Below are 13,356 nucleotides of genomic sequence, written 5' to 3'. Positions count from 1 at the left end.
CCATCGTGCCATCTCGTTTACACCATCGTACCATCGCGTTTTCACCATCGTGCCATCGCGTTATCATCATCGTACCATCGTGGTTTCACCATCGTACCATCGCGTTTTCACCATCGTACCATTGCGTTTTCACCATCGTGTCATCGCGTTTTCATCATCGTACCCTCGCATTTTCACCATCGTACCATCGCGTTATCATTATCGTACCATCGCATTTTCAGCATCGTACCATCGCCTTCCGGTGGTCATGCGCGGTGGTACAGTATATGTGTCGTAAAATACAGGCTTGATACAATCTCATTTTCACATTGCACTATGTACCTTCTACATCCTAACAAGAATAAGCTGAGTTTGAATAAGAAGAATCTAAATGGTAAATTTTTTCTCACAAAATATATTGAGATACATTCATCTATTGTTGACAAAAATGCAAGTGTACGGGACTACGCATTTCTAACCGGAAGGCGATGGTATGATGGCGAAAACGCGATGGTACGATGGTGAAACCACGATGGTACGATGATGATAACGCGATGGCACGATGGTGAAAACGCGACGGTACGATGGCGAAACCACGATGGTACGATAATAATAACGCGATGGCACGATGTGAAAACGCGATGGCACGATGGTATGGAAACGCGATGGCACAATGGTGTGATGGTGAAAACGCGATGGTACGATGAAAACGCGATATTACATCGACATTTCACCATCGTACCATCGCGATTTCATCATCGTGCCATCGCGTTTTCACCATCGTACCATCGTTGTTTCATCATCGTGCCACCGAGCCATCGCGTTTTCGTCATCGTGCCATCGTGTATTGCGGTTTAGTATTAAATAAAACGTCACGATTGTCCAAACGGAACACCGTAGAAAATCGCACTAGGTTTCATTTCAGAAAATGAAATTTGCGACAGAAAAGTATTTTACTGGGGACAAGAAAAAGTAAGCATTTGCCGAAGAAGTAGAAACGCTGCCGTGTTTACTGCGACATTTGAAGTTTTTACAGTTTTCTTTTACTTTTAGGTTTACTTAACATATGTATAGAAAAAAATCCCAACAATGTTATTTTCAATAATTACTTCCGGGACTTTTGAGGAAATTCACGGGAAACAATCCGTGCTAAATATTAGTTAGTGATGAATATCTATTGCTCTCCCGTACTTGTGTCATCGGAGCAGTCAAGAAGTGACAAAGTGTGGCCCGGGTATATTTTTGTAATAAAATAGGTAGGCTTTTATATTCAGCGGGTTATTTTTTATGTTTATTGAGCTAAATATTTCCAAGGACGAGTAGCTAATGTGTAAAAATAATTGAATGTTTGAATCGATTTTCCTGGCGCCATGTAGATTCCAAACGGTCATGTCTAACATATTACCTGAGGTATCGAAAGACAGACGAAACCCACCCATCTAGATTGAGCTCAAATTTGCGAAAAAAAAGTAAACGGTTATGAGACATATTATTTTCGTGTGGTAAGTATAGGTTAATAAATGGGAGAGCGGTGCCTTTGAGTGATAATGGCTCTGGAAGAAGATATCACTCAAAGGCACCGCTCTCCCATGTATTTACCTGTTTATTACATGTTTACCTATGATATAGTAAAAATGTATTTTTGTGTCATTTTTATGAGTATTTGCATCTTCTGGCACAATAAATTTCAGCTTTTCAGTTTCTATATTATTTGTATAAGAGTCTATTTACTGTATAAAATCAAATACCTGGATTGTTGTACTTTCTTGCTTATTGCATAATTTAGGGATAAAAAATTACGTTATTTCACGAAGAATACACGATGTTACGCTCAAGATGATAAAATAAAACGGAAATATGTGACAGAGCATGAGATTTTGGGTCCAAATGCAATTTTGGTCAAAAATGGGGTTTGGGGCTAATCTGACAGACTGACCCGTTCTGAGTAAAAATCTTCAATTTGACAACAAAAATCAATCGTTGTCATGGAGATATTACCACTTTTCGGACACCATGTTTTTGTCTAACTGTATCAAAATTGAGGCAGTATATCTTAATAATGACACAATATTTAAATAATATCAAGATAAGTTACATGATAAAATAACAAAAGCCACATGCAATTAATGGAATGTATTTCTTTTTGTCTCTTTCTTTCATGTAGTATAAAAATATTTATGTTCTAAAAATCGTTTCTATAGCAACACTGTTGTTTAACCTCTTTTTTAACAGTTTTTTGATGAATCTGGCAATAAATTACACAGGATGTGAAATAAATACACAATTAACTTTTTCTAGTGTGCTAACAGTTTACAGACAACTGTCTTATGACATTCTTTTGAACAAGATACAGAATTTATTTGATATCAAATTAGACAACATCCAAAAAACTAGGACATTAATCTTATTATTATAGACACATTATCTATTAAACAGTAAGAAAGAATATCAGGCAAGAAAATATAATTATTAGACTGTTATTATCAACTGTGAGTTTGCTAAAATTTCAAAAGACTTAGATTACTGATCAGTGAATCATTACCATGGCAACGATGTGGTATTTTCTTACAAAAATACTAACATTACCATGGCAACAATGTGGTATTTTCTTACAAAAATACTAACATTTTTGGCAATTTCTTTGTAATAAATTGAATATCAAAAGCTGTCTGTTTTCTTATTTAAAAGTAAGTGAGTAGACATCATTCCGTGAAAATTGATGTAATATGGTTTGAGAAATACATAATTTTCAGATACACCTCTCTCAGTTACAACTATTGCCATTTTAAGGCAGGCATGTGTAATAAGATAGTGCTTTGTTGATGCAATTATTACATATGAAAATATATTCAGTAACATAATACAGCTTAACATATATAACTTATAAACAAGAAAGATGTTGTTTACATATGATGATATCCAAAATAATTTAAAAGTTAAATTAATGTAACCATGGCAACAATACACTATTTTCTTAAAATAGTAGTTTTTTGTAAATTTTCCAGAAAGTATCAGAATATTCATTTAGCATCTGTTCAGTATACATTTGTTTTACACCACAAATGGTCAATTATTATCATTTATAAAAAACAAACATCATTTTATGTAATATAACTTGTCTTTCAGAACTACATATTTTCCAGATATGCCTACCTGCATTACAGCTCTGCCATTTTATGACAGATTTGTGTTATGACATGTTTTGTTGATGGTTACACATAAAAGATATTTTTTGCAGAACATAGTCTGATTAGCAGAATATAAAGAAGACACATGCTGTCTACATAATCAAACAAATCTAAATTTAAGTCAAATTTGTGTTACCATGGCAACTCACAATGTTTTGCAAACAAATAGCTATTTCTGCAAAGGTCATGTCATGTAAAAATATCTTTTAACACAATTATAACCATGGATTAACATGATTAATTCTTGAAATAAAATATATTATATTCAGCCAGTAACAAATATTTTCTGCTATATTGGTAGTTTTCTGCCATTTCTGGAAAAATCCTTCCTACACTCACACTGGCAAGGCAGTTTTTATTGTAAAAATGTTTCCTCCAAAGGTTGTGCTTTAATGTCACACATGTTGTAGTTTTGAAACAACTAGGATTCATTCAAGTGACATGTCTTAGTATTTCATGCATGCAGTTTTGGAAAATTTATGTTAAATTCTGTATTGTTAGAACAATTAAGATAGTGCTTCTCAAACAACTTCACAGCTGTCATGACATCAAAACACTACTTTTACCCAATATTTCTCACAGCTGACTAAGTTTTACTTTTTCTTGAAACACACTTGTAATTTGAACTAGAATTTTTAACTTTTTCAGGTCATGAGGGCAGGAAACATGACATTATTTGTGCAATATGGAGTTATTTGCTCATAACAGTATTTGTGACATGTACTCTATTCCACAGGCATGATTTCAGCTGAATGATCAGTAGAACATATTAATTCCTTCTGTTTCATTCCCATTTACATATTCATAGTTCTTTCATCTCTGCAAAACAAAAATTCATCAACATTAGAACTTCATTTTAATAAGATTAGTATAAGGTTACAGAATATAAGACTGTAAAGCATCTTTTTAAGCTTAAGAGAGTCTTTTTGTTAAAAGCTGACTGAAAGCAGATTTGATAAGTATAAACTCATCCAAGAATCTTACAGTATTCATGCAGAAAAAGCAGCTTTTCAAGAATACATAAACTAGCTAAGATTCCTACAGACTAGACATACAATTCATGCAATCAAAACTTAATGTAAACACAAATACTGTAAAAATAATTTTGAAAATATGAAAAAATACATACATGATATATCCAATTATTGTATGTCATTACTTATTCACTTCTTAATATATTATACATATTTGTTGAATGGGTCTATAATCAAAATCATTTCTCTTAAAATGTTATTAATGAAATAGATCATTTATGTTTATGCTACTTTAATGTCTTTATCTTTCTTAGAATAGCAGTATAGTAAGTATAAAAATGTATGAAGAAATTTACAAACCCCTATAAAATCCAGCTTGTTGTGTATAGACCTTCCTGGAAAATCATTTCACTGTTTAAGGTCATTGCATCAAGCCAAACAATCCTCAGTGGTTGATCTGTAAAATGAAAAAAAAAATACTGAAAAAGGCTGAAGTGTGAGATAAAAATGCCCTGGGCAGTTAGCTCAGTAATTATTTAGCACAAAGACTTTTATAAAAAGAGTAATAGGTTTGAATTCCTGGCAAGGCTTTCAAAACAGAATGTATCTAAAGTTTATTTATTTTACTAATTATCTCATAACCAGTTCTCAAAACAACAAATAGAATAAATAATCAAAATGAATTTTATTAGATCTAAATGCATGACACGATACCAAATATCAAACTATTTTATATGAATCAGTAATATTCAATCAATTATTACTAACTAATAAATACCATATGAAATTCAATGTAAATCATATGTTAACAATAAACAAGAATAAGCCAAAGAGCTTATACTGAGCAATCAAACTAATATGAATCACGGGTACACTACTGCTTAACTTCAGATAAGTCCTTATTTATAAGGAACACAAGCAAGACAAATAGCAATACAAGCAACACAAATAGGAATACAAGCAAGACAAATACAATATACAAAGACAAAAACTATAAGCAACAAGATTAAACAAAATTTGGGTGGGCGGGTGTGGCAAAGATTTTCTAAAACGATGTGTATAGTATCGTGTCAAACAAAAACTGTAAAGTAGTCCCAGCAAAAACAGCTGATTTAAACTATCAGCGGATGAATACAAAGTTATTCATGTGTAACTTTTAATATTTATTTGACTTTCATTATGAAGAGTATTAAAGGGAAGAAATCTTGCTTACCAAATTATTTATCCATTCTGACTATCAGAATAGAATAGAATAGAACCAAATAAAACCATAAATTATATGATCGCTGTTATATTTGTTAATTAAAAGATTTTATGGCATAAAATGCTTGAAATTATCTCATAACCAGTTCTCAAAACAACAAATAGAATAAATAATCAAAATGAATTTTATTAGATCTAAATGCATGACACGATACCAAATATCAAACTATTTTATATGAATCAGTAATATTCAATCAATTATTACTAACTAATAAATACCATATGAAATTCAATGTAAATCATATGTTAACAATAAACAAGAATAAGCCAAAGAGCTTATACTGAGCAAATCCCGCCAAAACCCGCCAAACCAAAAAAAAGAGCAAATTAAAGAAATTATAGCAAATGAAATGAAGCAAATAAGACAAAATAAATAAAACATGGTAATTAAATTGAAGGAAGTCAATGAAGCAAAAATTATTAAATATTTATGCAACTTGAACATCACTTACATGACTGCATACTGTTACAACTGCAAAGTAATAAATCATGACAAGATGTTACTAATGACACTATATACATCATGTTTATAATTACAATATTAAATAAAAAACCATACAAGATATAAGCCCTGGTCGATTGTGAATGCTATGATATCAACATCAAAGGAGTCCTAGTGAGACATGAGTAACGTGAAAGCTACCATTACCACATGTCTTAAACCTTCAAAAAAGTAAAGGTACCTTCTTCAGAAGGAGAAATTCACTAGAATGATATAAAGGTACTATCATTACAAGTGTAAAGATCTAAAGGAATAAAGTACTTCCTTCATAACCCTGTAAGTCCAACTATCAAGTCCCAAAACTTTGAAATCATAACACACACAAACGATCAAAACTTCCAGTACAATCTAATGAGTAATGAAAAACGTATTCTAAGAATCAAATAATATATTGTAACCACATTTTATGTCCTTATCCAATGAACCAAAATTTTTATTTGATATTTAATGATAAGGATATATCTGTTTGTGCTATGTGTTGGTGATACCCTTAATATGTTTTAAGGATTACATTGCAAGTTTACCTTTAAGTAAGTGAGATACTGTGTTAATGAAAAACTTGCGTAACTGCCGAGTACCTTCCAGATTAAGATGGAGACCTTTATCTCTAACAGCAAAAAGAGCACGTACTGGTTTGCCGTATTTGAAAAATGGTCTAAATGAGTGAATAAATTGGCAGGGATCTTTCTTTGCACTTAACTTCTAATAATGATTAACCTGCTTGATCTTATCCTTAGTCTGTTCATAGTCACATGGACGTGGCAAAATGGATGAAAAAACAATATGAGTATGTGGGTTAACATTTCTGATCAATGTAATCATATTATTATAAAAACTAATAATATCGTCCACAGAATATTCTTCGTTGGGATTTCTAGGGTTTATGTCATTTGTACCCACATGTATAATTGTGAAGGGTTTAGAAACTAAGTAAGGTGAACTTTGAATCCTTGCTGATAGACGAGTAATACCAATTCCAGGAAAGGCTATCACTTTAGTATGCCAAAAACCACCCACATCCTTGGCAATTTAATCCGAAATAATATGAACCATTACACCTGTAATAACAAAAAGGGACTTGAGACCAACCCTGACTACTTTTCAATATTGAACATTTTAGAGAGAATTGTAACTTTATCAAACCAATTGAGTTCTAAGTATGCTTTATAAGCATCAGATTTCCAATCTCCAAGAATTTGTATATGTGAATGTGGAATGTCTAGACGATGAGCTAAAGTAGTAAAACCTCGTCTAAACGAATGACTTGAAAACTGGTCAGCATCTAATCCTATATTTTTTTATACAGTCCCTTAACTTCTTTTGAAATAAATAATAGGTAATTACTGATCCATTGGTTAAAGTAAATAATACCTTTCTATGATAAGGAATTTTTAATGCAAGCGTACGCTCATATGCAGCTACAGGACATAACCTTTTATCCTTTAATCTTAATAATGGATTAATTACTTCCCTTTCACCAAATTGAATGGTTTTTGACCAATTAAAATGTACTAAAATGTAATTGTCAAAAGTTGAACACAATCAGTGCTTAAAAATCTACCTTTATCAATATCATCTAAAGATGTGGGAACCAAATTAGACTTTCTTGCACACAGAAAAAGGCAAATAAAAATAAACACCAATAAACAATATTGTCTACATGAGAAAAATCCAAAATTGAAAATATCTTTATCAAAATTTCCAATGTTATAGGCTCAGCCCGTTTAACAGACCACGGATTCAATCTAGCTATTCCTTTAAAGGATAAGTTTAATAAGTAAGTATTAATATGATCAATATTGTAACCTAGGCATAAATGTAACGTTTTGACCCCGCTTATATAATTTTTCACGCTTTGAACTGATTTAAAGGAACCTGCTCAAAAATTGAGCATATAACTGTAATGTAGCAGTTGATGCAGGTAAAAAACAAAGTTTAAAATATATGCAAAATAAAATAAAGCTTTCCCACTGAATACGCAAATTTTCATGCGTTCCTTCAGCAAAGGCTGATTTAAGGGATTTTTGTAGGTCCTGCCTCAAGATTCCAATCTGTGACTCTGAAAACACAACAAAATCACCAATCATTGTTCAATCTAAAAAGATCTTCCGATACTGGGACATCTATTAGAGGAGACACATGAGGAATCTGATCATAAAATTGCTTCCTGTATATAGGATCTAAATCCCATCTGGATAAACAGTCTGATAAACGATTTTCACTAGAACTGAGATGTATTGCCCTGAGTTGAAACTCGTTTACTGAAGCAATGAAACAGATTTCACGTAAACACTTCTGTAAAAAGATACTTTTGGCTTTACCTGAATTGATAACTATACATACTGCTTGATTATCACAAAAGATAACCACCCTTTTCCCACGTAAATCATCACACCACAACTTCACAGAAACAACAACTGTCAACATTTCTAAGCAAGTGATGCTCAGATTTTGGTTGAGAACAAATTCAGGGAAAGTATTATGAAAAATTTTGTTTCCACAAATACTCCCACAACCTGTCATGCAACTATCAGAACTGAAAACCGAATCTACCTGTAACCATTCTCCATAATCAATGAGTGTTTTCCCCTGAAATAAAGGCAAAAACTTGTGCCACCATAATAAATCTTTTTTAACTTCAACTGGAATTACAAACACACTTTTTGTATCAGTATAACATTCCCGTAACCAGTTCAAAATTCTATTCACGAAAATCCTACTTGATCTAACACACCTACAAAATTCAATTTTCCTAGTAATTTTTGAATTTCTTTTAAAGAGGCAGTTTCTTTGTTTAACCAAGTTGAAACTAGTTGTTTGATTTCTTCAAGTCTCTCCTCCGTGACCTCCATTGTCATAGTTTCGGCTATTAAAAAGAACACCAAGAAAAACCATTATTTCTGAAGGAGGACAAGCTTTATCTAAGGCTTCCTCAATACACTCCTAACGAACAGTTCTCTGAGCAAAGAAAAGGCAAATAATAGCTCCTTTTTTCTTTCAACTCCACAGAAATCATCCAAATAGTTGCAGACACAAAACCCAAATTTATACATCATAAAGGCAAAGGCATTAGTTACTCTCTGACAAATATGAGCAGATGACCTTAAACCCATGGCCAGAACAGTGTCAAAAAATATATGATGTTTCCAAGTAAATCCTACCAAGTTATAACTGGACGGGCAGATACTAATTTTCCTGTAAGCCCGTTGAAGATCAAGTTTAAACATCAGGCAACCTTGACCTTTAGTCTTAATTAAAGACACAAAGTCATCTATCTTTGGAAAAACCAAATCTACTTTTTCACCCAGATATAACTCTTTTGACACAAATTCATTAACTCCAGTACCATCCTTTGGATAACTTAAATCTAGAATAACTCTACGTTTATTAGGATCTGCCTTAGGTTACTGTGTTGAGGGCGAAATAACCATGTAGTAAATGGACCAATAATAGCACCATGTGAGGCTTCCGTTTTTAAGTAATTTAACATGTGACCTGGGTAAGCTAGGGCACCCGTATGATTTTTTACACTTTTTGACTTGCAAATTAAAACCTTTTTATCTTCTTGATCTACTTCAATAGGGAATCCATATTTCAATAAATCACATACTAATGTGTCTGTATAACCACCCAACATTTTACGAAGAAATTCAGTATCAATCTTTTTTTTTTTTTTTTTTTTTTTTTTTTAATCAAAATGAATTTTATTAGATGTAAGTTTATTTATTTTACTAAGTGGTTTTTAGTCACTTGCCAAGAACAGTACAAAATGGTGAGGAATCCAGAAATAATGGCCAAGTGAACAGTATGCAAATTTAACATGAAAAGCTTTGGAAAAAAACTGTCTCTTTCCAAGTAAAAATAATATTTATGCCTTGTAGAAGTTTTATGTATGGACTGATTTAACATTACTTGTAAGAAATTAGTGGTTGAGCTGACAATAGATATGTTTCAACTATTCTTAATCAGTCACTTTCATGGCATGGCTATATTTATAAAATGATCAGGGCTTTAACTTTAATATGTAACTAAACATTATGACTGACTGTTGTAATTTTGTCTGGCACCAGAGTCACAAGGTCTTCCTGTAATTGTCTTGCATACTGATTCTACTGAATACTTCTTGCAATTGTCTTGCATACAGATTCTACTGAGTAAGAGTCAAAACCGATTTAAAAATAGTTGAATTCATGGCAGATTCAGTAAATAAAATATAGTCTACAATATATTGACACTTGTAAATAAAATGTGAACTGCGCTAAATCTACCTCGAATCACAGGCTCCTGTGCTCGAATCTGTCATTAGTGTCAAATCCGGGCTATTTTTGGAAAAGATATCGGACAAAACTGTCGATATGAACTCAAATAATATTTTAACAATACATATCGCTTAAATACTTACTTACCTTGAGATTCGCTAACTGTCATTCTTTATACAATCGAAATAAATCATCAAATAATTGTTTTTGGTAGTTTCATTTTCTCCGCGACCTTCCATGTTTACAAATGGCGTGTCGATTCAAAGGGCGATAAATTATCAATCATTTAAATTTTTTTAAAGAAAGGGAATTGCAAAACACGGAAATGTTTATAAATGTCACTTCATTTTTTTCTTGTGGCAAGGTAGAGTATTATTGAAAACAAGAAATGCATTAATTGCCGCGAACACGTGGTAACGTCCACCATTTTTTTGTGACGTAACTTTAATCGATGTTTTCCCCAATGACGTAACGCCGAATTTGGACCTAAAATGTCATGGTGCGTCACATATTCGCTGTTTTACCTCCATGAAACGCCATGACGTCATTTCTGTTTACGGACGTTAATTTCCCGCGCTAACGCCAGGGACATTATCGATAATGGCCCCAGGGCTTATTATGATAATGTGATAATGCATGACGCAATGCGATAATAGGAGAATTTTCAGTACAAAATTTGTTACTATTTATAGGTAGAGCGGGAGTGGGTATTTCCGAACAGTTAAGCAATAATGTTGTATGTTCGGATATACCCGCTTATATTGCCATTTAAAAACAACTTGTTTATAGAGTGATTCCAGCTGATTTAGGGTGTATAATTCCGAACTATATAAGTATACAGATATTGTCAGTACAGTGTATTGAAGATATTACCTATTGGACGTGTATTTCCGAACAGAGGGGGTAATTCCGAACAACAGGGGGGCTAATTCCGAACAGTTCCAACTTCTTAAAAACAGAACTTTTGTTTGTTTACAATGATAAACACAGACATTCTTTGTGATATCACTTGCATTTTTAACAAAGAAACTTTAAAAAACAAAACATACAACTGGAATTTACAGAGCATTTGTATCTAAACCTAAATTTGCAGAAGCACAGCACAACATCTTGCCAACTTTCTACATGATTAATGTCCGAAACATTGAATATGGTATTACCACCCTATACAATGATGCAGTGTGTAGTGTTAAAATGTCTTAGAATCTGTGTTTAAATTAACAGTATTTGCATTCAAACGGAAGTTTGTCTGTATTGCCCAATAACTCATCTGCCACACATTTAGGGTGAAATCTGCATCCACAATTGGTGCATGAAGGGTTTTTCACATGCATAGCAGTAACGTGGACTTTGTTGTGCAGGGTTGTCTTGGCACCCAAAATTCGCTTGCAACTCTTGACAAGCTCATGCTATTGCTACATGAGTCGCCGCCTCCTCTACCAGAGTCGGATCATATTGCACAGTCATGTTTAAAACGAGCCAGTATGAATGAAAGGAAGTTGAACTCATTTTACAAAGTAGTAGATTTATTTATTTGCTACTGTATCTATTTTTATTTATATATTTATTTATCTACTTATTTATTTATTTATAATCTAGCTCTAGTTATTTGCTTCAGATATAGTATAAGTCTTTATATATACTTATTTTGGTTAAACTTTCTTCATATATTGATTGTTTGGAATTAGCCACACATTAATTAACAAGTGTGTCTAATTCCGAACGGCTTCTTTGATCTTTCAACGTTTTCCATAATGATAAATGCAGTTAACTCCCTTCCCACGGGACACTTGTGATGTAAGAATTCCATCAAAACATTGTCAGCGGTAAAAACTAATACTTTTAGATCCTTACGTACTACTTACATCGAAATACAAAAACAGGTAAGAACGGCTTGCATGCATGCTGTCGTATAAATTCTAGTCTATTATTTTGAAAAGATGCGCGACAAAAGTTTGCGTTAATTGCAATATGATATGGAATTCATTGTTATCTTGTATGTGACGCTGTGGATTAGACTGGTGCCTTTCAAGAACACAAAAATGTCATTCGAAAAATGTGTTCGGAATTACCCCCCTGTTCGGGATTACCCACACCCGCTCTACTCATGTAATAAGTATAGGTTAATAAATGGGAGAGCGGTGCCTTTGAGTGATAATGGCCCTGGCAAGGTGATAATAGCCCGAGGGCTTTAGCCCGAGGGCTATTATCACTCAAAGGCACCGCTCTCCCATGTATTTACCTGTTTATTACATGTTTACCTATAATATAGTAAGAAATGTTTTTTTTGTGTCATTTTTATGGGTAGATACTTGCATCTTCTGGCACAATAAATTTCAGCTTTTCAGTTTCTATATTATTTGTATAAGAGTCTATTTACTGTATAAAATCAAATACCTGGATAGTTGTACTTTCTTGCTTATTGCATGATTTAGGGATAAAATACGATATTTCACGAAGAATACACGATGTTACGCTCAAGATGATAAAATAAAACGGAAATATTCGCTGTTTTACCTCCACGAAACGCCATAACGTCATTTCTGTTTACAGACGTTAATTTCCCGCGCTAACGCCAGGGCCATTATCGATAATGGCCCCGGGGCTTATTATGATGTATAGGTTAATAAATGGGAGAGCGGTGCCTTTGAGTGATAATGGCCCTGGAAGAAGATAATAGCCCTCGGGCTTTTTAGCCCGAGGGCTATTATCTTCTTCCAGGGCCATTATCACTCAAAGGCACCGCTCTCCCATGTATTTACCTGTTTATTACATGTTTACCTATAATATAGAAAGAAAAGGTTTTTGTGTCATTTTTATGGGTACTTGCATCTTCTGGCACAATAAATTTCAGCTTTTCAGTTTCTATATTATTTGTATAAGAGTCTATTTACTGTATAAAATCAAATTCCTGGATAGTTGTACTTTCTTGCTTATTGCATAATTTAGGTATAAAAATACGTTTTTTCACGAAGAATACACGATGTTACGCTCAAGGTGATGAAATAAAACGGAAATATTCGCTGTTTTACCTCCATGAAACGCCATGACGTCATTTCTGTTTACGGACGTTAATTTCCCGCGCAAACGCCAGGGCCATTATCGATAATGGCCCGGGGCTTATTATGATGTATAGGTTAATAAATGGGAGAGCGGTGCCTTTGAGTGATAATGGCCCTGGCAAGGTGATA

The 13,356-nt window shown here is 33.1% G+C and overlaps 1 long non-coding RNA gene across 1 annotated transcript; it reads right to left on the bottom strand.

Moving 5' to 3' along the window:
* Positions 1-2,115: 2,115 nt before the first annotated feature.
* LOC128546933 (uncharacterized) lies at positions 2,116-10,569 on the bottom strand. The gene is made up of 3 exons (XR_008366221.1): positions 10,313-10,569; positions 4,502-4,598; positions 2,116-3,986 (listed from the first exon to the last, which is right to left on the bottom strand). It is a non-coding gene; the product is annotated as an uncharacterized LOC128546933 (long non-coding RNA).
* Between the last annotated feature and the right edge of the window lie 2,787 nt (positions 10,570-13,356).

The sequence above is a fragment of the Mercenaria mercenaria genome, chromosome 11 (assembly GCF_021730395.1).
Source record: "Mercenaria mercenaria strain notata chromosome 11, MADL_Memer_1, whole genome shotgun sequence".
Classification (NCBI taxonomy): Eukaryota; Metazoa; Mollusca; class Bivalvia; order Venerida; family Veneridae; genus Mercenaria; species Mercenaria mercenaria.
The sequence above is the reverse complement of the archived record's forward strand: the minus strand, read 5'-3'. Positions and strand labels throughout refer to the sequence as shown.